This window comes from Pezoporus wallicus, unplaced genomic scaffold, assembly GCF_028554395.1.
Source record: "Pezoporus wallicus isolate ANWC-B61680 ecotype Strahan unplaced genomic scaffold, APGP_CSIRO_Pwel_v1 contig_4131, whole genome shotgun sequence".
NCBI classification, from domain to species: Eukaryota; Metazoa; Chordata; class Aves; order Psittaciformes; family Psittacidae; genus Pezoporus; species Pezoporus wallicus.
Genome location: NW_026641950.1, coordinates 10205069 through 10229594, shown reverse-complemented (window position 1 = coordinate 10229594; position 24526 = coordinate 10205069). Strand labels below are relative to the sequence as shown.

The following is a 24526-nucleotide window of genomic DNA, read 5'->3' as shown; positions in this document are numbered from 1 at the left end:
CAGTAGATGTCGAGTACAAAGGAATGTCTATCAGCAAACTTTGAAAAATGACACTAGGAGAACTTTTTTCTTAATTACTGATTATATTAATGGGAATACAACTACAAGCATCAAGGTAACTTCGGAGGAAACAAATGTTGATGGTTTTAGCTTTTTTTTAAGAGGAAGAACCTCTATTCTTAAGGTAGAATTACAGATTTTAACAGGAATGCTGGTTCTTGGGCGACATCTACAAATCAAGAAAGTCACCTGCAATGAAATTAGGAATACCAATAACAGCAATGCCACTGTAAAACATTAAATCAGTATCCAGAAAATGGTAATCAGGTGATACTAAATATACAGAGGGAAGGTAGAAGTAAGAAGGTAGACTAGTAATATTTTTTCCTTTTACCTTCTCATACTTGCCTAATATTTCTTCCCTCTGTATTCTACAACATGACTGCAAGCTGGAATAAAGTGGATTTCTATTCATATATTCCTCTCTCATCTACAGACTATCTTACTTACCTGTTGAAAAAAGAAGTATATATTCTTGGTTTATAGTGATGCTGATAGGGAGTTGCACTGCAGCTGAGAAAGAATAATATAAACACAGGTGAAACCAGTGGATCCTGGTGACCATTTTATGAATGAGAATGACAAAAATAGAGGTAGGAGAAAATGAGAAAATCTGGATAAAATAAGCCAGTATGAAGACTGCCAAATGCAGTAGTGTTGTTAATGTAAGCAACCTGCTAGAAATACTAATTATTGATGATTTCCAGAATAATAAACATTCATATAAATTTTAGCAAGAAAGAAATCTGCTCTGTAAATATGATGTTCATTTGTCACAAAGTAATAACATTTCCACCCTCTGTCTACACGTTGTAATTGTCTGCATACAGGAAGCATATTATGTGATTGTTATCTGGTATTAAAATCTTCCAATTATAAAAAAAACCTGTTGCATCACTATGAAAAACAATTTAACATTGAGTATAAACAGTGCATACTTTTTATATGTCCATTTCCTATTTACAAGTTAAAATAACGTGCATACACATAATACACACAAAGAAGGAAGCCATGCTATTTAAATAAATCTGTAGGAAGCTAAGATTCTTAAAAATAACAAGAGTCTCTGCATTGGAAGCATTCATTTAAGTGGTCTTCGTACAAGTAGCAGTACTGATGGATGCTTTTGTGGATGAACACTACTTATATTATTAAAAAAATACAGGAAAGGTTTCCAACTCAGCAGAGATCTCTTTTGGCTCCACCACGACTTCAAGTAGTGGGAGCAATTTTTACTATGTGGATTGTCATCTTTTTAAAGCTGAAAATATTCCTGTAGCTACATCAATATATAAGTTCCCTGATTTAAAAAGAGTTTGAAGTTTCCAGAGGAAGTAATGAGGAGTAGAAGTATAAGAACTGAGCAAACGCTTTATCACAATACATTTTGTTTATCCATATTTTTTTTTATATAGTTTTGTTTCTTTGGGTGTGAGACTGGGAGTTACAGCATTGGGCTACCATTAGCCATGCCACTCTGAATTCAGCCAAAACAGAGTAACCAGCCTATCCTCATGGCTTTGTCTCTGCTTCTCCACCTCTCTCCTGCTAGAGGTTCCTCAGATAGAATGACATAACTGCATATGCAGTTGATCTGGTTTTGTCAAAATGATCTAGATGTTTTAAAAAAATATCCACTCTTAAAGTGATTAAATGGGTAAGGATAACTAAATGCTAGCTATATATGGTGATATGCTGGGAAGTCTGAAGTGATGGTATCATCTGGAAAGGGTTAATGGTGAAATGCAGTCATTTTTTAGATGGCTACCTTCTAATCGTGCAGCCAGACCAGCATATTGAATTCAGATTGTAAAAAAAAAAAAAAATTAAAAAATCCCCAAACATAGTGGAAGATGGAGACTCAAGAAATCCAAAGCAAAACTGGAGAAGGTTGAGGACTAGGTTTGAGATTGAGGGAGAGGTTTGAATTTGGGTAATGTGCCAGCAAATAACCTACAAAACAGTTTAGAAGGTAAGTAAGTAAGCTGTAATTTTTTTCAACCTCTTTTTGAACATTTTTGAAAGAAAGAAAATAAACCAAGTAATAGAAGTTAGAGAGAAGCTGCAGGAGATACAGGTGAAATCTGTAAGAACTGAAGGGAAAGGGATAGGGAATTAAGGAGGAAGTCATGAATGCAAATATGGAAGATGCGCTTGAGAAAGTTAAAGGAGTAAAAAAATTAGTGCTTGGGTTAGAAATTGCCTGAAGTAGGAGAAACGAAACATTTTAGGTCAGGCCACAGGCAATTCTAATAAAGTGAGTGTGGAAAGGAATTTTTGAATTCAAAATCACAGTAACATAAAAAAAGTTGATAATCACAGAAACTATGTGAAAGTTTTAAGAAGATAAGCAGTGCTGTGGAGGATATTGACCTGATAATAAAAATGTAGTGTGCCTCACAACAGTAATATTCCTCTTGATAATTTCCCAGAGATTGCCTGTTGGCATTTTTGGAAAGGTAAAATAGGAAGTCATAGGTTGTGAGGTATTCGTCTGTGTCTGCTGAGATTTTATATAGTGTCAGAATGTGCGCAGTACTTAATAGACTTGGTCACGAGACAGGACAGTTGGCAAGAGGATAGAAGTCAGGAACAAAAGTTGCCTCAGTAATGTCTCTGTTGTGTAGCTGTAAGTCATTGAATTGGCAAATGAAAGAGTAAAAGGAATTTCTTTTTATTTGATTTATGAGTCAGTAGCTCCTTACCATGGCAGCTGAATATTTAGATTTGCTTTTGTAATCTCCTCAAAGACTAAACCTCTCTATTGTCTCTCCTTTTCCAAAGACAAGGAACAATCATAAAGTATGTCTCAAGAGTATCTGTAATTCCCAGAGTTTGAGCCTGCATAAATGAGGGTAAAAAGCTTTCTTCAGTTTGATAAAATCCCCTCTGAATTCATTGGCTGACTGCAAAGTAAGTGTGCATGGAGAAAGGACCACTCTTTAACTGTCTTTTCAGCAAGAATTGGGTTCTGGCTCACACATCTATTGGCTTGACACATAATTTTAGCTAGATGTATACATCTTTACAGAGAAAGAGAAATTTACAGTGCATGTCTTTGCCGCTGATGCCTTGGAAGTGTGGACATATTCAGTAGCTCTTCTTTGATAGTATGTAATTCTTTAAGTGTTTACTGTAATTAGTCCTGTGCAAATCTTCATTTTGCATAAAAGCAAACAATACTTTTCTATAACCTGTCAATCCATTGTAGTAATATTAGTTGGACCAGAAGATTATTAGATCATTTGAACAGGATGAAGAACACAGAATGGAGATGATGTTCTGGTGCTTCTGTCTGTTTCCACATAACAATTTTCCTTACTCAAATGAGGTGTAATCTCTCCTGTAAGAAACATACACATTGGTTGCAACAACTGTGGTCAATAGAAATAGCATCTTCAGTGTTTTCTACTTTGACTAACACAGATTTGTCATAATGATTTTTTTTTTTCTGTTTGGCATTTTTCTACTAAGTAGACTGGACTTTCATGTGGTAATATACACTAATAGAAAACAGTGGATATCAAGCCCTCGAAACTGTTTACTTACCCAGGGATAATTAAGGGACCTTAAGACCAGTAGCTTTTGTGTTTGCATATAGGACTCTTCAATATCTACATGAGAGATCTACAGATAGTATGGTGATTCTTTTCACAGATGCAAGCAACCATGTTTCTAAATTAGAAATACTGAAGGTACTGTTGCTGTGCAGTCTTTATTTGGAAATGGATCCTATAAAATAAGCAGTGTTACATTGTTCCTTGCTTTGTCATGAATATTGGCTAGGGACTCTCAAAGATTATAGAAGCAACAGCCTTTATTTAAGATTGTATGTTAATTAATATACTATACAAAGTAAATTAATGTACCATGTCAAAAATATTAAATACATACAAAGCATATCAATATTATGCCTTAAAGCACCATCTGTACTGGTAGTATACTGATTTCCCTTTATGGGAAATGGTGGTGGAATAAGCTGGAGACAATAGGAGTTTGACAGACTCCAGGACATATCTTGTGTCTTCCCTCCAGAAAGGGGATGCGACAAAAAAGCAACACTCTACTATGTATTTCTTTTCCTTGAATAGCAGAGGAAATAAAAGATTATGAACTCTTAGCTGCCTGAGAAACCCCACCATGATGCTCCCCTTGAGCAAGGAACGGTAAGACTGCATGTGAGGTATAGTCAATGTCCTTGGAGACAGACTTCTTTGGAGTTCCAGTCTTATTAATGTAAGAACACACACTGGTAAACATTGTACCTCTGCAAGGGTGTATAAAGGGAATAGAATTTTCAACCAGACCTGTAATTCTTACTGAAATTTTGCTAGGTTATTTTTGTAGGCCTCTGTATTTCATCACTTGTGTATAGTACTACATCAATGTTTTTCTTTACTTTTAATCAGTGGCAGGGATGCTGCCTGCCTTTGTGAGCCCTCCCTGTATGAGCTAACTACCCCTCTCCTTTATATAAGCTTGTTCAGCTGAGCCATCATAATGACAGCTTCTACAGAAGGGCAGAGAGAAAAGTGTCACATCCAACTCCTCACTTGTCCAAAAGTGCTGTCAAAACTTGGAATTTAATCTTTGAGATTAGTGCTTAAAAATCAGAGCTCTAGAGCCAGGATTTTGGCTTCATGAAAGTCAAGCTGTGTAATTATTTGAAAGCTCAGCGGTCAAACCCAAAAAACTCAGACTTCAGCTTAGTGCAGCTTTCAATAATATTAGTTTGTTATTTCTATAAATGTGAGATAACATATGTATATAGTATAGTACAGTTACTGACCAAATGGGGTTTAATTCCTGATAATAAGAACAGACAAATCAGTTAAATGCATTAACGTGGTATATAAAACTTCTGAATGTTGTTATTCATGTGGCAACTGCCTAGCTTCTGTGTGCAGAATATGCTTGTGACAAGAAGGAATGATCAAAGACAACTCAGATATGTATAGATCAATGCTTGAAGTTCCCAACTGTAGTGAGTGGTCTGAGAAACTGAGCACTCTGCAGGGAATCAAATGAGTTCAGGCTTATTTATGTGTGAGTTTTTAAAAGTTTTAATGAAAGATAGTTTTGTTTGGGTGCGTTTCTTCTTTAAGTTTTATTAGGCATTTTAATAAGCATACATTTGTTCTGTCTTCAGAAAAGAAGCAACAGCTTGTGCTCCTTGATTGGCACACTTTTTTAAAATGGAATGTGAAAATTGATAATAATTTCTGTAAATGAGTTTATCAAGTCTTTACAGATGCTTTTTTTTTAGACACTTTGTAGTGTGAAAATAAAGCTGCATGTCTGCAAGAGTCAGTAAACCCCTGCTTCTTGTAGGATGTAGTTTTGTTCACTGAATTTTGTTGTGATGTACTGAATCAGTGATGATGGGCATAGGTACTCAGGCAACTGAAATTGAATATCTTGAAAATTATATTGCATAAAACCACTAGAGTATATGAATAATTTGAACTGTTTTTAAATATATTACTTTTACAAAACTTTGCAACCACTGATCAGGTCTTAAATCCAAGGAAAAAGGATTTATTCTGTGCTATACAGTCACTTGTTTACTTATACCAATTTTTGATTCCCTTTATCTTAGCTGTCTGCATAAGATAGCTGCTGATTCATATAATGCTATGTGTGAAAACTTCATCTTTGTCTTTATTACTGCTTCTGCAAAATGTTATGTTGAATATTTGGCTATTCTGTGTTTTGATGAATAGTATAGAAGCAGCTTTTCACCATAACTGAAATTGTATTTGGTCTGGTTTAAATGAAAGTAGAATCTGTGTTGTTTCATTCAAATAAATATCTTGTTTTCTAGTGCTTAACTGATCTATTACGCCTGTATAAAGCATTTGCTGTCTTTCATACTGACTTCACGTTCACAGACTATTAGTTTCTCACACGCTACTAATTCTTAGATCTTGGCATTCATGGTGACGTTACTGTACTTAAGAGAGGAAAATATTAGGAAAGAAGGAAGTGAACCATGACATTTCCATTGTGTAGAACTTTTTTGTTGGATGGGGGGCTGATGTGTCTCATAGCTACATGAAGGTTTTTTAAAGTAGGAGATTTTATATATTAGGCTTCCTACATGCATGTTTGGGTGCTTGAATAAGCGAAATGAACTGCTAACTACTTTTGAGTTTGTTCAATTCACCTCATTCTAGTGGAAACAGGGTTCAGTCAACTGAAGTTCTATATTTCTGTCCAAAGCTTTTTTTGTTTGTTTATGGAAAGATACAACAGAGCAAATAAAATATAGTCAAAACTACCTTGCTCTATGGAGAGAGCAAGTTTTATTTAAAGTATTCTCATTTTAAAGATTCTCACTATAATTATTTCCTCTCTTCTACTCAAGGTCTGAATTAAAATAGAGTAAATCTAACTTACATGAGCAAGGCTTACTGTATCACTCCATTATTTTCTTGTTGTAGTACCTCTTGTTTCTTACTGTAACTTAATGGTAACATTAATGGCATGTCAATGTCTATAAAATCACACAGATGGTGATCAAATCCAGTTAAGTTTTCTGACTTAAGCTATTGGAGTTAGATTTAGGTTCTTTGTGACTACTGTGATAGGCTGTCTAGTTCATCAATACTTACAGTAGAGAAGTGAGAGAATAGATTACAACAGGACAAGTTGTTGGAACATTAAAAAAAAAGAAAAGAAAAACAAAGAAACAAAAGCAACAAAACCTGAAAAGAGTTGGAGAGGAGTCTTTAGAAATGGGGTTTAGTTTATTTTTTTTAGCTGGAATTTAAAACACAAGTACTTTCATTGCTGAAGGCAAGACAGGATTTAGTATGATGCTTTTAAGAAGAATTTTCCTAGAACAAAACTGTCCTTGTAATTAAAAATAATTATTATATTCTTTCTTCATGTAACTTTTCTTAACTTGAAGTGATTTAGAAAAGGAGTATTCTTCAGATGCTGTGGCTTAGAGGAGACTGCAAATAACATTTGTGGAATGAGGTTTTCATCTATATGAGATGATGATGATGAGATTTAGGATTATAATAGATGGGATGGGATTTAGTATGTATATAGTATATAGGATGGAATTTAGGACTATAGTAGATCCTTTAAAGAAGAGACCACAGTACACAGTGCTCTTAATACAACATGAGTTTGACAGTGTTTCCACGAAGTCAATGGTATAACTAGAAAGGAGGAACCTATCATAAAAAAAAGATTGAGGCTAATATAGAAATCCTTTTGGGTAGGAATAACTTACTGAATAGCATGTGAACAACTTTTTCTCTTTTACACCCCTGCATACTGTTGGGAAAAAGTCTGTATGCCTTACTTTCCAGCTGGCCAGTCCCTGTTCATTTGGCCAGTCCTTGCTAGAGCCCTGTCAAGATGAACAACAGTGTTCGTGCCTTTCTAAAAGAGCCAAGACTGCCTAATTCCTAACAAGCTTTCATATATTGCTACTTTGTCTTCCAAATCCAAATAGATTCCAACAGTTAAAAGAGGGACAGAAAATAAATTTAAAATGGTAGATGTTAAACGGGTACAGCAGAAATGAAGTTTCCTTATTGTTACATGATGGGTATCACATAAAAATTCAATCCCTCACTTTTTTATTTTATCTCATGATGAATCCTGGCCAAAACAGAAGACACAGCAGTAATGCAACCAGGCAAAATGATTTGTTCTGAAAATTCATTTTGAAGGGAGAAGGTGAAACTTCTGAATTATTGAGAAGGGCAGAGTGATCAAACGCACTTTTTCTAAGGAACTCCTATCACTTCTGTTCTACTTTCAGAGTCTCATTTATTTCATCATGAATACTTTGCATTTATAAAGTGCCTACCACTGTGGTATGTGAAGCCATGAAAATAGCAATTGGATTAAAGCTGTGAAAGTCCCAGGCAAATCAAAGAGTTTAAGTAACATGATTCATACACCCAAACTCAAGACACTGTATCTCAAGGAATAACATTATGTGAGCACTGAATTATTTATGTCATTTCTCTATTTCTGATTTTGCCTGTGTGTCCTGGGGGTGTCTGAAGCCATAGAGCATTAGATAAAAGACATCAGGTAGCTTTAGTCTTGCCATAGATACAGTCCTAGTAGGTTGAGGGAAACCTGTGTCTTTTGCTTCCCCTACCTCCATTTTCTTCAGCTCTGTGGGACAAGTCCTCTCATAATCCTCCCCTTCATAAATTCATTGCTCAGTGCCCCCCATTCAACACGATCTCCTCAACCATGCATCTGCCCACTACCTAGAGTGAGACACAGTCAAAACACTGTTGGCCTCATTCCTCTCTATAGGATAAACAGAAGAGAAGGAGGTCCAGAGGGTGGCGGGAGCAATAGAAAAGACCCAACACCGTCTAGTGCTGTAATTGCAGAGAGAAATATCTGCATGGTCACTCAGAGCTCTCAAAGCCTCACTGAGCCTTCACCATTCTGAGAAATATTGATATAATATCATGATACGTGATGATACTGTACTTGTGGGTATCAGCATCATGAAAGATTCAAACAGTAGCATCCGGAACTGCTAACAATAAAAATGCTTATGAATCCCTCAGGTTCTTTGTTTGGCCTTGAAAATAAACTGTGTGGGAACATTTATGGCATTAGTTCCCAAAGCAAAGTAATCTCAGATACTGGCTCCAGTATTTCAATTAGCTCACTGTGGAAGCAGGTACTTAATGACCTCCAAACAGAAACTTGTTCAGTGCAGCTACAAGTCAGCATCATATTGTTATTTCTTATTTATTCAGATCCATGATTAAAATACAGAATATAGGAAAAGAAGTAAAGAGTTGTGAATATAAATGAGATTAAGGAATGGAATCTATCTTGACCTTGCTGATGCTAGGGTTCTTTCAAGAAAACTTTACAATAGCTGTTAACTTCGTTTGATTAAAAATGGACTTAATGAGAGTAACTGCGCAAAAATTGGAGGACAAAGTTGGATCTTAAGTAAAAGGATGCATTTTTAAAAGTGGTGATTACAAATGCGAAATAAATATTGAAGCGAGTTTGACATAAAAAGTCCATGTTAAACAGATATTGTTATATAATCAGAAAATGTAAGAGAAAAAAGCTGAAAATTAATTTGAACAAGCCTAATGAAGCAAAGGAGCTTAGAAGAAATCCCCTCAACACACTCACAAAAAACAAAGAAAACAATTGCTCTTTCCAGGTATGTCCACTGTGTTTATTACACTTTTTAATTATCTTGTTTTACAAATGCAGACACAAACAGCTGTATTTTTCTAAAGTTCTGATGGATTTCATTATATTGGTAAAATCCTCCTCTGTGTATAAAGCTGAAGTAATATCTCCAGATACATTCCTTCCTCACTTTCCTTTATCTAGTTTATGATTGCCAATATATTTATCTAGTTCTATGATTGCCAATTTGAAGTCTGGGAAGGGAAATAAGGGCATGACCACATGACTGGAAAAGCATCCTTCCGTACTGCAGTTCTTACCATACTATTTTTGATTAATTAAGGGGGTGAGGGAAGCATAAGGAGATTCTGGAATCTTACAAAGAGAGCCTGTTTTGCAAAAATGTACTTGGAGCATTAAGTTAAAATAAAACTCAAAATTCTTAGTTTTGGGAAAATTGTTCCCAGAAGTCTCTTGCCTAAAGTTACTTGGACTCTAATGGCAGAATTTCATTGTAACTAGTTTAATCTTGCTGAATTTCTTGTGAAAGGCATATCCAGGCTTCCCCACTGGAAACATATTTCCTTGTATACAGGGAACATTTCGCAACAAACAGAAAAGTAAGAAATTCCTGAATGCGTACTATAACCCCCATTTTCAAGAAGGGGAAAATGGATGACCCAGGGAATTACAGACCAGTCAGTCTCACCTCTGTGCCTGGCAAAATCTTGGAGCAGATTCTCCTGGAACGCATGCTAAGGCACATGAAAAACAACAAGGTGCTTGGTGACAGCCAGCAGGGCTTCACTAAGGGGAAATCCTGCATGACCAATTTGGTGGCCTTCTATGATGGGGCTACAGAACTGATGGACAGGGGTAGAGCAGTTGATGTCATCTACCTGGACTTGTGTAAAGCGTTCGATACCGTCCCACATGACATCCTTGTCTCTAAATTGGAGAGACATCAATTTGATGGATGGACCACTCAGTGGATAAAGAACTGGCTGGATGGCCGCACACAAAGAGTTGTGGTCAATGGCTCAATATCCAGCTGGAGACGAGTAACAAGTGATGTACCCCAGGGACTGGTGTTGGGACCAGTCTTGTTCAACATCTTTGTCACTGACATGGACAGTGGGATTGAGTGCACCTTCAGCAAGTTTGCTGATGACACCAAGCTGTGTGGTTCGGTTGATACCCTGGAGGGAAGGAATGCCATCCAGAGGGACCTTGACACACTTGTGAGGTGGGCTGATGCCAACCTCATGAGGTTTAACTATGCCAAGTGCAAGGTCCTACACCTGGGTCAGAGCAATCCAAGGCACAGCCACAGGGTGGGCAGAGAAGAGATTCAGAGCAGCCCTGTGGGGAAGGACTTGGGGGTGCTGGTCAATGAGAAAATGAACATGAGCTGGCAGTGTGCGCTCGCAGCCCAGAAAGCCAACTGTATCCTGGGCTGCATTAAAAGGAGCGTGACCAGCAGGTCGAAGGAGGTGATCCTGCCCTTTTACTCTGCTCTTGTGAGACCTCACCTGGAGTACTGTGTGCAGTTCTGGTGTCCTCAACATAAAAAGGACATGGAACTGTTGGAACAAGTCCAGAGGAGGGCCGCGAGGATGATCAGGGGACTGGAGCACCTCCCATATGAAGACAGGCTGAGAAAGTTGGGGCTGTTCAGCCTGGAGAAGAGAAGGCTGCATGGAGACGTCACAGCAGCCTTCCAGTATCTGAAGGGCAGCTGCAGGAATGCTGGGAAGGGACACTTCATTAGGGACTGTAGTGACAGGACAAGGGGTAATGGGTTAAAACTTAAACAGGGGAAGTTTAGATTGGATGTAAGGAAGAAATACTTTCCTGTGAGGGTGGTGAGACACTGGAATATTTTGCCCAGGGAGGTTGTGAATGCTCCATCCCTGGCAGTGTTCAAGACCAGGCTGGACGAAGCCTTGAGTTATATGGTTTAGTGTGAGGTGTCCCTGCCCACGGCAGGGGGGTTTGAACTAGATGATCTTAAGGTCCTTTCCAACCCTAACCATTCTATGATTCTATCATTCTACTTCTAAACATATCAAAATACTTGCTATGGGTCTTTAGAAGAGAGCAGGAATAAACATAATCATGTTAAAAGTTCCTTTCTGAAGCAAAGGACAGGGAAATTTCAGTTCAGTTCACTGCTTGCAATCAAACCTGGGGAATGCATATCATTATTATTCTTAAATCCAATTTCTGCTAGAACGTGAAAGTATAAAACAGGTTCATTCTGGCAGAAATCTGCACATTTACGAGGTATCTTCTATGTATATTCATATTTTTCATTTCTGCAAGCCTTAGGTAATGAATTACTAATTTCATTAGTATGATAAAAATACTTCAGACACAACACAAGCCAAAATAAACTTCTTTCTATGACTTTCCTTAAAAGCATTTGCTTTTATGTTTTGTAGATGAGTTACATGGTGATATTGACAAATTTTAAAATAATCTTCTTCTGATGAAGAAAATTCCCCAAGCCACTACTTTTCTTAATATCAACCCATAATGTTTTGTGGGTAGAAATTAAGAAGACAATAGCAAGTTGAGTACAGAATTTTGAATTAACTTTGATAAAAAGTAAATCTAGAACACCAAAACACTAAATGTTTATTCCAGTATTTTCAGATGCAGAATAAATCTTCACACACACACAAAGTCTTTGTTGCGATTGTTTCACATTTTATTCATTTGATGGAATTGTTTTTCTTTTCAGTTACAGTTTGTTGGTCTGCAAGTTTCCCGTTTCCCTTAATTCCAACGCTGGACTTTGAGTAATACTAAAAAACATTAGAATGGCCATGCTGCAACAGATCAAATGCCTAACTAGTTCATAATATTTCTGAAAGTGCTCAAAATCAAGTGTAAAGATGAGACTGTAAGAACATGAGACCTGGACAAGAATGTATGATACCTTCTCTTACAGTAGTCTTTTAACCTCCACGCACTTTCATATCAGAAACTTCCAGAATTGAATATACTTTCTGTCTAATTAGTAGCCCTCAGCAGATCAGTCCTTGCCTTGAGCTTATGTAAACTGTTAACATTCTTTAACAAAATATTTCATAGCTCAGCTACATTTTGCACAAAGAACCACCTCATGGTGTTTGTTTTGAATTTATTTATCATCGTTATGCTGTCATCCATTCCCCTTCATAGTAAAGTCTTAGAATACCACATGTTGTCTCAAAAACGTTCACTTCAAAACTGGGGTTGGCCAGAGTGCCAGTAAGTACTGTGGAAGTTGACAGACTACTTCAACCGGGATCTGATAAAACTGCTTACACGGAGAGGTTTGGTGGTTGCTATTTTTCATATAGGAACCTGATAGCATGATAAGAAATTCAGGAGCAGCTGATTCTACTCTGGCAGTATTAGCTGTAAATTTATTCTTACCTCTTGCACCCTTTGTAAAAAACTGGGTGTGTATGCTGGACTGCTTCACTGGTGAAGTCTCTAGGTCTTTTCTTCCCTCCTTTGCTAGACATACATCTATCCTTCTAATGTTTTATTCCTCTTATCTATTTCACTGTGTTATAAGGCCTGGAATATGTGACTGTTGGGATGCTTCTTTAGTTTAGTCCATAGCACTTTTGACTGCTCATTTCTGGACCAGTGTAAGGTCACTTTTAATATAAGACCCTGATTGTCTTTCAAAATAGATAACGTGATCATAAGAAATCTTTGAGCAGATGTCTCCTAATTTAAGAAAGTTTGTCAGTCTTTTGAAGTCCCCTGATCTGTTCTTTTCCTTGAAGAAAAGTCTGTTGACATTAACATTTTCTTCTCTGGATCTTTGGGAAGTATGTAAGAAGAAATTGCAGGATGGTAAAAGTTAAATTAATTTTCTTGTTTGATTATCTTTTGTTGTGGGAGTTAATTTGTTGGTTTTATAATTAATACATGACTGCGTATTAAATATATGGCAAGGATGCCTAGAGCTTGAGATAAGAGCTTTTGAATATTATGTATAAATCAAAAGCAAACAAACTAATCAAATTAAACAAAACCCAGGAAATAAGGCCCCTGCCAGGGGACTGGAAGCAAATCAAGTTTTATTGCCTCCAAAACTAGGTTCTAGATTATGTGGCAGTTATTTTTTCTTTCTTTTAAATATGAAACCTGGGGGTTACAATATGTGAATCAAAAGCCAGGAACCAAAGCAAACCTCATATTTTAACTTGGGGATATTTGCAAGATTTCTGTCAGGGAGATTACCTTGGAATATCTGAAGGGATTTCGCTTATTTAGCTGCTTAGTACTGGTAAGCCACATTGCTCTCATTTGCTATAGCAGAAAGGCAGCATGCAGGCAGGGCACTGGTAGGGCTCTTAACAAAACCCCAGGAGATTTTCCTGTTTTCCCAGGCCTGCTGCGAAGTGCTGATTCATTGAGGGCAAGCTATTTCTCTGGGTATCTGAGGTTTCCCTAGCTATGAGATAGAACTAGTAATATTACTAGACAGATCTGTTTTAAAAAATGCTAAACTCAACAGAAATATGCAGATTCAGAAGACTTCAACTACAAGCCTGGGTAGAATTCAAAGTCTAAGCCAAGCCAACATTTTATATGATAAAAACCAAAACAATATATTATTAAAAAATGAACCAATATAAATCAGCAGTTGACTGCAATCGAAAATGGACAAGGCGTAGCATGCCTGCATTTACAATGAAATTGTGGATTTCAGTTTAACACAAAATTTAATTGTTTCTGCTTTGTTTTGCTGTTTGGGGTTTACTTATCTTCTCTTCCCTTGATTTTTGGTTCAGCAATTAAACAAAACCATCTGTTATTCCTTAAGTACTAACTAAATTATTTTGCAAAGGAGGTAAATATTGAGATTCTTCTGACTGATATTTTGCATAGGAAACAAATGTATTAGTATTACTGCCTCTGGCTGAACTGGAATTGGGGACAGACTTTATGGGATAAATGGGGAGAGTAGGGAATGAAATGCTCCTGTCTCTAGCAGGACTCTTTATCTCCCCAGTATATGACTTTTCAGGTTAGGTTATTCTCAAGGCTTAGACTTTTCACTAAAATTTAGCAGAAGGCTTTGGTTGCAGGATGTTAATGAATATTAGGTCGTTTTTTGGAATGTGAGTTGGCCTTTTAGGCATGCAGGGCATTAAGAACCCCACATAGGAAGGGGTATGTAAAGAAGCAAGATGGTAACCCAAGTAAGAAGGACTATTCACTGACTGACAACTTGAAATATATTGTTATGCTGTCTTGTTTTTTAATTCCTAACTACTTATTTATTAGTTTCAGTGCAGTAGCACTTGCAGAGATTGAAATGAGTTATTGGAGAAATAACAATGCATGAACTAAATCCTGAAATCCTATTCAACTTTATGTTGGAATTAGCAAATGGAACTCCTACACTAGCATAATTTTTATACAATATCTGCACTATGTCAGCAATAGATTTGCCATATCTGTTGATAATAGTTTTTAGTAAATGTATAGTTATTATTGTTCTAGAAGTATGTGTTACTTAGTAATCTTTAAATAGTTAAACTGCTTTTCATCTCATAGCTTAATTTAAAAATTCTTTGAACATGTTCAGTTATTTACTTTTATCCAGCAAGGGAAGCATTTCTTACACAAAGTAAAATGTTCTTATAAATAACTATTCATTTCCTTGGAGAATCATCTTTGCTCAGACTTCTGTTCCTTTGATTTTCTCCTTGTATGATTTAATAGATGCTTCTCTCCTTACTATTAAAAATGATCAGTGTAGTTGGAACCATTAGCATATTTTTCTATGTGGCAGTAGAAAGTGTTTTCTGCTTTTCTTCAGGACTTAAGTTCATTTATTGAATTGCTTAATATTTACATGGCAGTAGCAGCTCTGAGTGATCATTACAAATCAACTGATAATGTTGCATGGTAAGTTTTTGGAGTGTGGAAGTGAACTCCATCAAAGAAAGGTGAAAATCAATAAAAGTCTGTGCCTGTTTTGTGAAATTTTTAGATGATCTCACTTCAAGTAGCTACAATGTCAATTTCTAACTACAATGAAAAACTTATGTAATGTAAATTTATGGATACTTAATTTCAATGTCAGATTACAAAGAAAAATAGTGTTATCTGACATCTATAAAGGCAGCATCACAAGTGCAAAACATGTTTAGTGTAACTATACTGAGTGCATTTTATGACCACTGATAGTTCCAGACTGAAACATAGAAATGGGTTACATCATTTGTGATACAAGAACTGAAGCAGTGACCACCAGGTGGGCAACAAGGCCCACCCTTGTACCAACCAGGATACCACACAGGTGGGAAAACACTGAAAAAATCATAAAAACAATTTTTCTGAAGATACCAGAAGAAAAAATTTAAAACACACTGTAGCCAGTACAGTTCAGTTACAGTTGTGGTCATATATTGAGAAGAACAGTACTGGATAATCTGAGGAATAATATGTAAGTCCTTCTGACATCTCAGCAGAATCCGGTGCCCATTTCCCAGACTATCAGGAATTCATTTGGTAATATACAGACATCCAGTTCTGAGGCAGTCACCATAGACTCCTTCTACAACTAGTAAAACCTTGACTGTTAAGAGTCAGTAAAGCCATAAACACAATTCAAACAATTCTATTTCTTCTTTGAATGGTAAGAAAAACGATAGCATGCCCACCTCAAAAGTTAGAAAATTTTGGTGCCTGAGAACTGGGGAATGAGTGTGATTATTAAGGAAATCTTTGGGGAAACACAGTAAAGAAAAGCTGTCCTCAAATTTTTGATGAAATATATTAACTTTCAGTGATCAACAAATATAGTCACAATTTGTTCTAAGATTTGTTCACTTAGTTTCATACTCAGACTGTTGTAAACATTAAGTGCAAATACCTCCATATTTGTGGCAAATACAAAGTGCTCTTCATGTTATAAATGCACACCCTATGTCTGGTTTCTGTTTGTTAAATATTAATATCCAGCAACTGAACATAACTTGCATCATTGCCATTTAATTGAAAGGAAAGTTTCAAATGTCTGAGACTTGAAATAAACAATGCAGAATTAAATCATAGATCTTTCTCTTTATTAAAGCTGAAGCACATCCAAGTAAAGTATTTCTATTGTAATGCTGGGTGTTTATACCTAATGACATTTTTACAAAATAGTCATCTGTACAAAGAGATTAATTACCATGAAAATCTGTTTCCCCTATTACAGGAGGAATAACAGATATTATATATATATGTTGTGTGTATATATAAATACATACTAACAAATACTTTAGCTGCTATGTTGAAAGTCCTCTTTGAAAATTAAAGGGTAATTTATATGATTTCTATAGTGCATTGTTGGCATGATAATTTCCATGACATGCTAAGCAGATTTTTTGTTTGTTTGTTTTTTCTTTATTGGACATCCTTAAATATTTAATTAACATAAAAATTGCTTTTTAATTTTGCTAAAGAGGATTCAAGAGGAAACTGTGATCAATTTAGTCACAGGTGCACTTTTTGTTTTGCAGAAATGAGTTGGTTCATGTACTTAATCATTGAGTATTTTCTCCTTAACTTGTTAAATTAGGAAAACTTGAATTTCATTCATTTTGCAGAAAATACTGATAGGTGTTCCACTCTATCAGAAACAGTTTATTGGTGTTAAGATATCACTATTTTTTCTCTGAATTTCAAAAGATTTTTTCAAATACCTTTATTAATTGTAATACATTTTAGAAGGGCAATAGGAAAAGTACCATATTAAAGAAAGAAATATTTTGCAAAATTATATACAGAGTTTTCACTAATCTATTTTTTAAAAGTTTCACTTCTTTTGGTTATGGATTTTAGATCTTATTTTTTTTTGAAAGACAGAGCACTTTGTGAAATTTTTGTCATTTTGCTCCTCATTGCCATCTTGTTAGCGCAAGAACTGACACATAACCACTGGAATGGTTATATGAGTTGCTTTATTGCAGCACTGGGAAACCAGGGGCACGCACCCAAATCTGGCTTCGACCCCGTCACATCGCGTTCTCTATTTATGCACTAAAATTTCGTAACTAATACATATGCATCAAGGATTACTTCATTAGTCCATTATGACACAGTCTCCCACAGCATCCTCACAGCTAAATTGAGGAAGTGTGGACTGGATGATCAGGTAGTGAGGTGGACTGTGAACTGGCTGAAGGAGAGAAGCCAGAGAGTTGTAGTCTATGGGGCTGAGTCTAGTTGGAGGCCTGTAACTAGTGGAGTGCCTCAAGGGTCAGTACTGGGACCGGTATTATTTAATATATTCATCAATGATTTAGATGAGGGAATTGAGTGTACTATCAGCAAGTTTGCTGATGACACTAAGCTGGGAGGAGTGGCTGATACGCCAGAAGGCTGTGCTGCCATCCAGCAAGACCTGGACAGGCTGGAGAGTTGGGCAGGGAATAACTTGATGAAGTATAACAAGGGAAAGTGTAGAGTCCTGCATCTGGGCAGGAACAACCCCAGGTTCCAGTATAGGTTGGGAAACGACCTGTTAGAGAGCAGTGTAGGGGAGAGGGACCTGGGGGTCCTAGTGGACGACAGGATGACCATGAGCCAACACTGTGCCCTTGTGGCTAAGAAGGCCGATGGCATCCTGGGGTGTATTAGAAGGGGGGTGGTTAGTAGGTCGAGAGAGGTCCTCCTTCCCCTCTATTCTGCCCTGGTGAGACCCCATCTGGAATATTGTGTCCAGTTCTGGGCCCCTCAGTTCAAGAAGGACAGGGAGCTGCTGGAGAGAGTCCAGTGCAGGGCAACGAAGATGATTAAGGGAGTGGAGCATCTCCCTTATGAGGAAAGACTGAGGGAGCTGGGTCTCTATAGTTTGGAGAAGAGGAGACTGAGGGGTGACCTTATAAGTGTATATAAATATATAGAGGGGGAGTGCCAGGCTCTACTCAGTGGCAAACAATGATAGGACAAGGGGTAATGGGTACAAACTGGAACACAAGAGGTTCCACTTAAACTTGAGAAGAAACTTCTTCTCAGTGAGGGTGACGGAACACTGGAACAGGCTGCCCAGGGAGGTTGTGGAGTCTCCTTCCCTGGAGACATTCAAAACCCCCCTGGACACATTCCCGTGTAACACTGTCTAGGTGTTCCTGCTCCAGCAGGGGGATTGGACTAGATGATCTTTCGAGGTCCCTTCCAATCTCTAGCATACTGTGTGATACTCTGTGTGTGTGTGTGACTTCAGCCTCTTCTGCGCTTGCGCAGCCCCCTCTGGTGGTCGTCCCGATGAAGTAAGGAGTCTTCCTCCCCTTATTCTTTTCACCTTTCTGTTCTTTGGACAGGCCCCAACCATTATGTGGTCGCCAGCATTCTCGCTTTCTCACTTGGCTTGTCCTTTTGTGTTGCAATGATTTCACAAAGCTACCAATATTGCAGAGATGAAATTTTCTGCTACTTAAGATACATGGTTTCCATTTCTAGACAAAGCTTCCTTGTAAGCAATACAAAAATTATGAATGTCTGTATTATCAAGACGCACAGTTTGACAAAGCTTCCCTGTTCTAAACTACAAGGTCTTAGGCCAGGCATCCTGTATCCTTCTCGTTGTTACGTTAGTTTCTACTGCTGAGGCTACCACAGCAAAGTTACAGCATTCTTTTAATATACAGAAGTCTACTATTGATTCGAAAACTTTTCAAATATAGTCATTTCTATTGCTCTATATAATCATTTTAACGTAAAATTTCACTCTTTTTCTAACAATCTCATATCCTGTCACTTACAATAGGTCTGAGACAGATGACTCTGAAGCATCCTAAGTTTTGCAGGACTATAGCTTCCTATTAATTTTTAATGTTTGTCAGGTACAGTGGCCCACCTTTGCTGTCTAAGAATGTCATATTATCTCTGAGTTTAACAGCATGACCTTTGAAAAATCTGCCTTAATATATTATGGGGATAGGCATGTGTGTGCGTATGTGTGTAACTCAACAAAGTAACAAAAAAAAACCCAAAACACAAGAAAAGAGAAAGGCAAGCTTTGTAAACCATTTTTCAACCCTTGTTCTTAAAATTAAGTGCATAAAACTGTAACTAAATTCTTAAGTATTTCAGCTAATTGGAAGATAATGTTTATACTTTTGGATGAGGACATCAGTTTACCAAACTGAAGCAATTTGTGAAAAAGTTTACTTTGCAAAATAAGAAGCATACATTATAAAAGATCTTCAAAACTGTATTCCAGCACTTTTAAAGTGAAATTTAGTTTTACTCTTAACATGGGATATTGGAAAGTTAAAAAAAGCACAGAGAGCTTCTGTAATGCTATAATAAATCAGTAATAACAACACTGGAAAAAATAGTCACCTTGGCTACTTGGCTATATTGAAGTGGTTTGGTTTGGTTTGGTTTGTTTGTTTGTTTTTTTTTACTGACACTTCACACATGTAGGACTTTTTATTTTAATTTTTAGACCTTAAAAACCCCAAAAGCAGCTCTGCAGTGCTTGTATGAGGCTCTACTGATCACAAGTGAGGGAATGAAGCCCATAACTCCTACTGCCTAAAAGTTGGAAAGTTATTAAAACTGAGTGGCAGTCAAAAGATGCTTCTTAAAAACTAATTCTCAGGAACAATATTATCAGTTCATACTCTGAGAAATCACTCTGTCAGATGCTATAGGAGGAGATAACTTTCTGGGAAAAGGCTTCCTAAAAACACAAATGACTTGAGAACTTCTGTATCATGGTAAAGAGGGATGTGTTCAGCTTTCAGAAGAGAAGTATGAAAATATGACACTTACTTAATATCTCAAGAATCTTTGGAAATCTGGAACATATTCTTTTGGTTCATATTATAATTTACATTTCCAGGCCAGCATAATGGTCTACACAGCTGCCACACAGTCAGAAATAAATAAGGCAAACTGAAACAGATTAATAAAATAGTGCTTTTCTTTTTTGGGGATAAGGATGGAATATTGCATTTCTTACATTACTAGAGAGAGCCCTAAATGAGAATTCTGGATATGATTTCCCTAAAAACTGTAAGAAGTTGGACTAAGATGGGAACTTTGTGGCTGTCCCCTCCCAGTACTGGCATGCGTCTGTAAGTAACTGTTACATGCTACCTATCACGTAACAGTCTTAAAACACTTCAGTATTTTATTCAAAATGTATAGGCAGATCATTTTCCTCTTATATCTTCCACCTCTGCTCTAGTGGAACTGAACTTCTTTTGGCTTGTTGCTATTCTGGGAAGCCTGTCTGAAGGAATATGCTTTATCTACTGCTCTGTGCGGCTTATGTTCACAATCATATTGCACAAAGCCATTCCTGTGTGTCTGCTGAGTATTCCTGTAGTGTATTTATAAGTCAGTCTTTGCTACTGAAGCACCTATGAGATGCTGTGGGATGTAAGAAAGGGCAGACCAGGAGAGAATTTTAGCCAATCAGAATGTCAAGAAGGATGAAACCTTGCAGCTAATTTTTTTTTTTTTTCCCCAAGGAGAACAACATGAAGACTGGAGCTAATCTATTTTATTTATTTTTATATTTATATTTATATTGTTTCACCTATAGCTACTTAGAGTGAATGAATCAACTAATTTTAGGCCTTGATTTTGCAAGTCGTATGTACCTGGATGACCTTATAAAATCATAGAATGTTTAGGGTTGGAAAGGACCTTAAGATCATCTAGATCCAACCCCCCTGCCTGGGCAGGGATGCCTCACTCTAGACCATGTTGCCCAAAGCTCTGTCCAACCTGGAGGAAAAAATATTTACACAAATACAAGCTGTGAATTTTTGTTTCGACTGTATGACACGATGATACTTCTTTAGCTAATAGATATTTTAGTATAATCTGTAGTTATTTGTATGACCCCACTTACTATCATATTCTAGAAAGTGTCCTTTTCCCTAAGACTTTCATACTCGCTGTCCATTTCAAAATGCATGTTGTTTCTTCAGCTCATACTTCCTAATCATTTCCAATACTTAGGTATCTTTCAACATACTAACATTTTATTTATCTTAATGGAGATACGGAAATTATATAATAAACAGTGACTCATTCCTGTTTTTTCAGAAAAGATCCATAATGTATTTCATATACCTGGATGAGGTAGCAAATTATTCATTTTGCTTTCTTTCATTTTTATCAGATTAATTTTCATCAAATCTATTCCAGATTCTTTTTTTTGCTCTTAGAGATATTGATAGATACTCTTAAACTTTATGGTTCTGCTTTTGGATTTAACAGTTTTAATGACAAAACATGATTGATAGACTGCAGTGCAAAGGGGGACAGAAATAGGTTATTAGCTATACCAAATTTGATACTTGAACACTTGCATTTGCAGTTGATCATCATAAAACTAGTATATATATATGTATTTTTTAAAATTGAGAAAATTCTGTATCAAATCCTGGAAGGCTCTGGAAGTTGGTAATATTAAATATATTGAGATTCTAAATATCTAGAAAAAGCAGATGATATAGAATCTGATAGTTTTTCATTTTACTTTTCTCTAAATGTTTTTCACTCTTCCTTATTTGTATAGATTTGCTTTTATATCATATAATGATATACCTATTTAAAAATACATTTTTACTATGTTACGTTTCAACTGCAGATGTTATGCATACCATATTGTGACTATGACCAAATTGTCATGGGTACACACAAGGATATGAACACTAAAATACCCTATTTCTGTTCAAGGGAATTCTGATATTACAGTCTATATAGATACAGTAATAATATACAGCATTACTACACTTCTTAATCTGGCATTTTTTAAAACAGTAAAGACTCTGTTGTTCTATTGGAATTCAGTAATCCCAGTTAGAGATCTATTTCCAATTGGGTGACTGGTTCAGAATTAAGTCTGTTGGTGTATGGGACTTTTGCATCCCTTCAGTTAGGAGTCAATGGAAAGCCTTTTCATTTTTGGCATGAAATCTATGATACAGCAGCGAGTCTGATCTATTTGGCACTGTTAAGATGAAATCCACAATTGTTTTTCTGCCTCAAACTGTCTTGCAGTTACCTTTTATTTCTTCATTTATATGTTGCATTTTTGGAGTATGTGCTGTTTTCTGTCTGACTGTCTACAGTGGTGTTTAGGTCTCTGACTTGGTAGATGTTACAGCAGAAAACAGCAATGAAATTGCAAAGACTGTTCTACCATCTGGAGCTGATTAGAACACAATATCATTCTACCCATAAGCACACTATATCAGTTTGTGAAGTTGATTACAAAAGTCCAAAGTCACCTGCAGATGCCCAGGCAAAAATAAGATTACTTTAACAAGTGAAACAAATAACATGAGAAGAGGAAAAAAAGAAGAGGAAAAAAAAAAAATGCATGCTGCTTCTACTTGCCTAAATAAAGAACAATAATAAAAACCCTGCTGGCTGCATTATTGGGAGTTTCATGTAGTCTGTGAAAGAGTTAATAATTTTTGATTTTTCACTTTTTGATCTGTGGGGATATATTTCACATGCTGTTCTCAGTCCAGTTCATCTGTGACTAGTTCTTAGTCACGTTTTCTTTATTAATTTTGTGTAAGACTAAATGATCTAAACTACTGTTTTAAATCCAACTCTTTAATGATACTGTTATCATACCAGTTTTTTATACTTATCATGTTCTATGTCCAATGCTTTTTATCTCTTGAAAATAAGAACGTATTAATCAAAAACATTTCAGTGAAAGACGGTAAAATCTCAGTGGTACTAACTCTATGTGAACCACATGATCCATCTTATCTTGCATTACATTTCCTAGGAAAAAGTGAAGCTGTTTTTCTGAAAATATAACGAGCCTGGAGATGTACTCAAATTATGTAATCTATATAACATACTTAAAATAAAATTGTTATGGATTAAACCATGTGTTAGATTAGTCTTTACTAAATTTGAACTCTAATTTTACATTGGGAAAAAAAAATGGCAGTATTTTGGCACCTAGACTGATCTAGGTGGCAGTTTTGGGAAAAAAGCTACCACACTTTTTTCTCAGAGTGGTAGCCATGGTTGCAAACTTTCTCTATACATATAATTTGCAGTTCAATAATGTTGTGGTAGCAGAATCGGAACTGTTGTAAGACTACTTGTGTGTGAGGAGCAAAGCTTGTAAGTAGATGTGATGCTACTTAATCTTAAAATTTCTGTACAACAGCACAATAGATTTTAAAAAACAAACAACAAAACAAATGATATAACTTCCTGAAAAAGGATGGTTCAAAAGGTATTTGTGATGACGTCTTTAAACTGCCTCTGTGAGTGTGACAATTTCCATCTCACGGAACCATTCGCAGTTTCAAAACTTGCTTTTGTTACATGTGGGAATATAGAAAATTTGTTGTTTTTTTTCTAAACTTTTCAAAATGTCTGAATTTTTATATGTGCAGAATGTATATAAGCCTACTTTCTAAGAGTATGTTCAAGGCTCTCAAGCATCCTAATTCATTAATTCATGTAGGATTCAAGTCTCTTTCACACACAGAATATTCCTATGAAACTTTATCAAAATGATATATTAACAATGTAGCAGAAAAGCCTGAAAGTCTGAAAAACCATATTTGGAGGAAAGAAAAAAAAAAATCAAACGGCTCTAGTCATAAACCATTTTAGAGTGATTGACTCATCAGTTTAAGCAGACCTGTGATATTGTTGTAGGTCAGTGTTCACTTTGATACTTTAAAGGAGGTGCTAATGGAAGATATGTTACAGATCATAAGTTTGGAAGACAGAATAAGATGAACAGCTCTTTAAATTTCTATCCATATTACATACAGAGTTATGTATTTTATGTTTTATCCCAGGTAGCTCCAATGATAAACCACTATTATTTATTGAAACCATATTTGAATTTTCGAAAAAATAAAACAACAAAGTGTATCAATGCCAATTCAAACTCTAGAAGGTCTCATTCACTGCTGCACTAAAACTGATGTATTGCTTGGATGTTAGTTTATTATGGTAAGTGAAAATGTAGCAGAGTCTCAGCCTATAGTATGTATCTTGCTGCTCTTAAAGGGTCAGTTTCCTGATGCTGAAACCCATCAGCTACAAAATTGGGTGGGAAGAATGTTAATGATGAGGGAGAATATGAAGACATTTATTAGATGCCACCCATCCCTCATAAAACACACAATTACAATTTCACAGAAGATGGCTCTTTTGTTTTAAAGCTATCTCTGCTAAGAGAGAAAGCAGTAATTAAAAACTTAACAAAAATAACAAACGGGAGAATATCTGGGAGTGTAGGAAGTCAGTTAAAAATGTTCATGAAAATGAGTCTATGGTCAGGACCTATTTC

The 24526-nt window shown here is 36.2% G+C and overlaps 1 long non-coding RNA gene across 2 annotated transcripts; it reads left to right on the top strand.

Annotated features, from left to right (window-relative positions):
• On the top strand, positions 1–22534 carry LOC130608265 (uncharacterized). Of its 2 annotated transcripts, none has more exons than XR_008974490.1 (2): positions 1–115; positions 22317–22534. It is a non-coding gene; the product is annotated as an uncharacterized LOC130608265 (long non-coding RNA). The 2 variants fall into 2 exon arrangements; XR_008974491.1 differs by lacking the exon at positions 1–115 and adding an exon at positions 9164–9238.
• The last annotated feature ends 1992 nt before the right edge of the window (positions 22535–24526 follow it).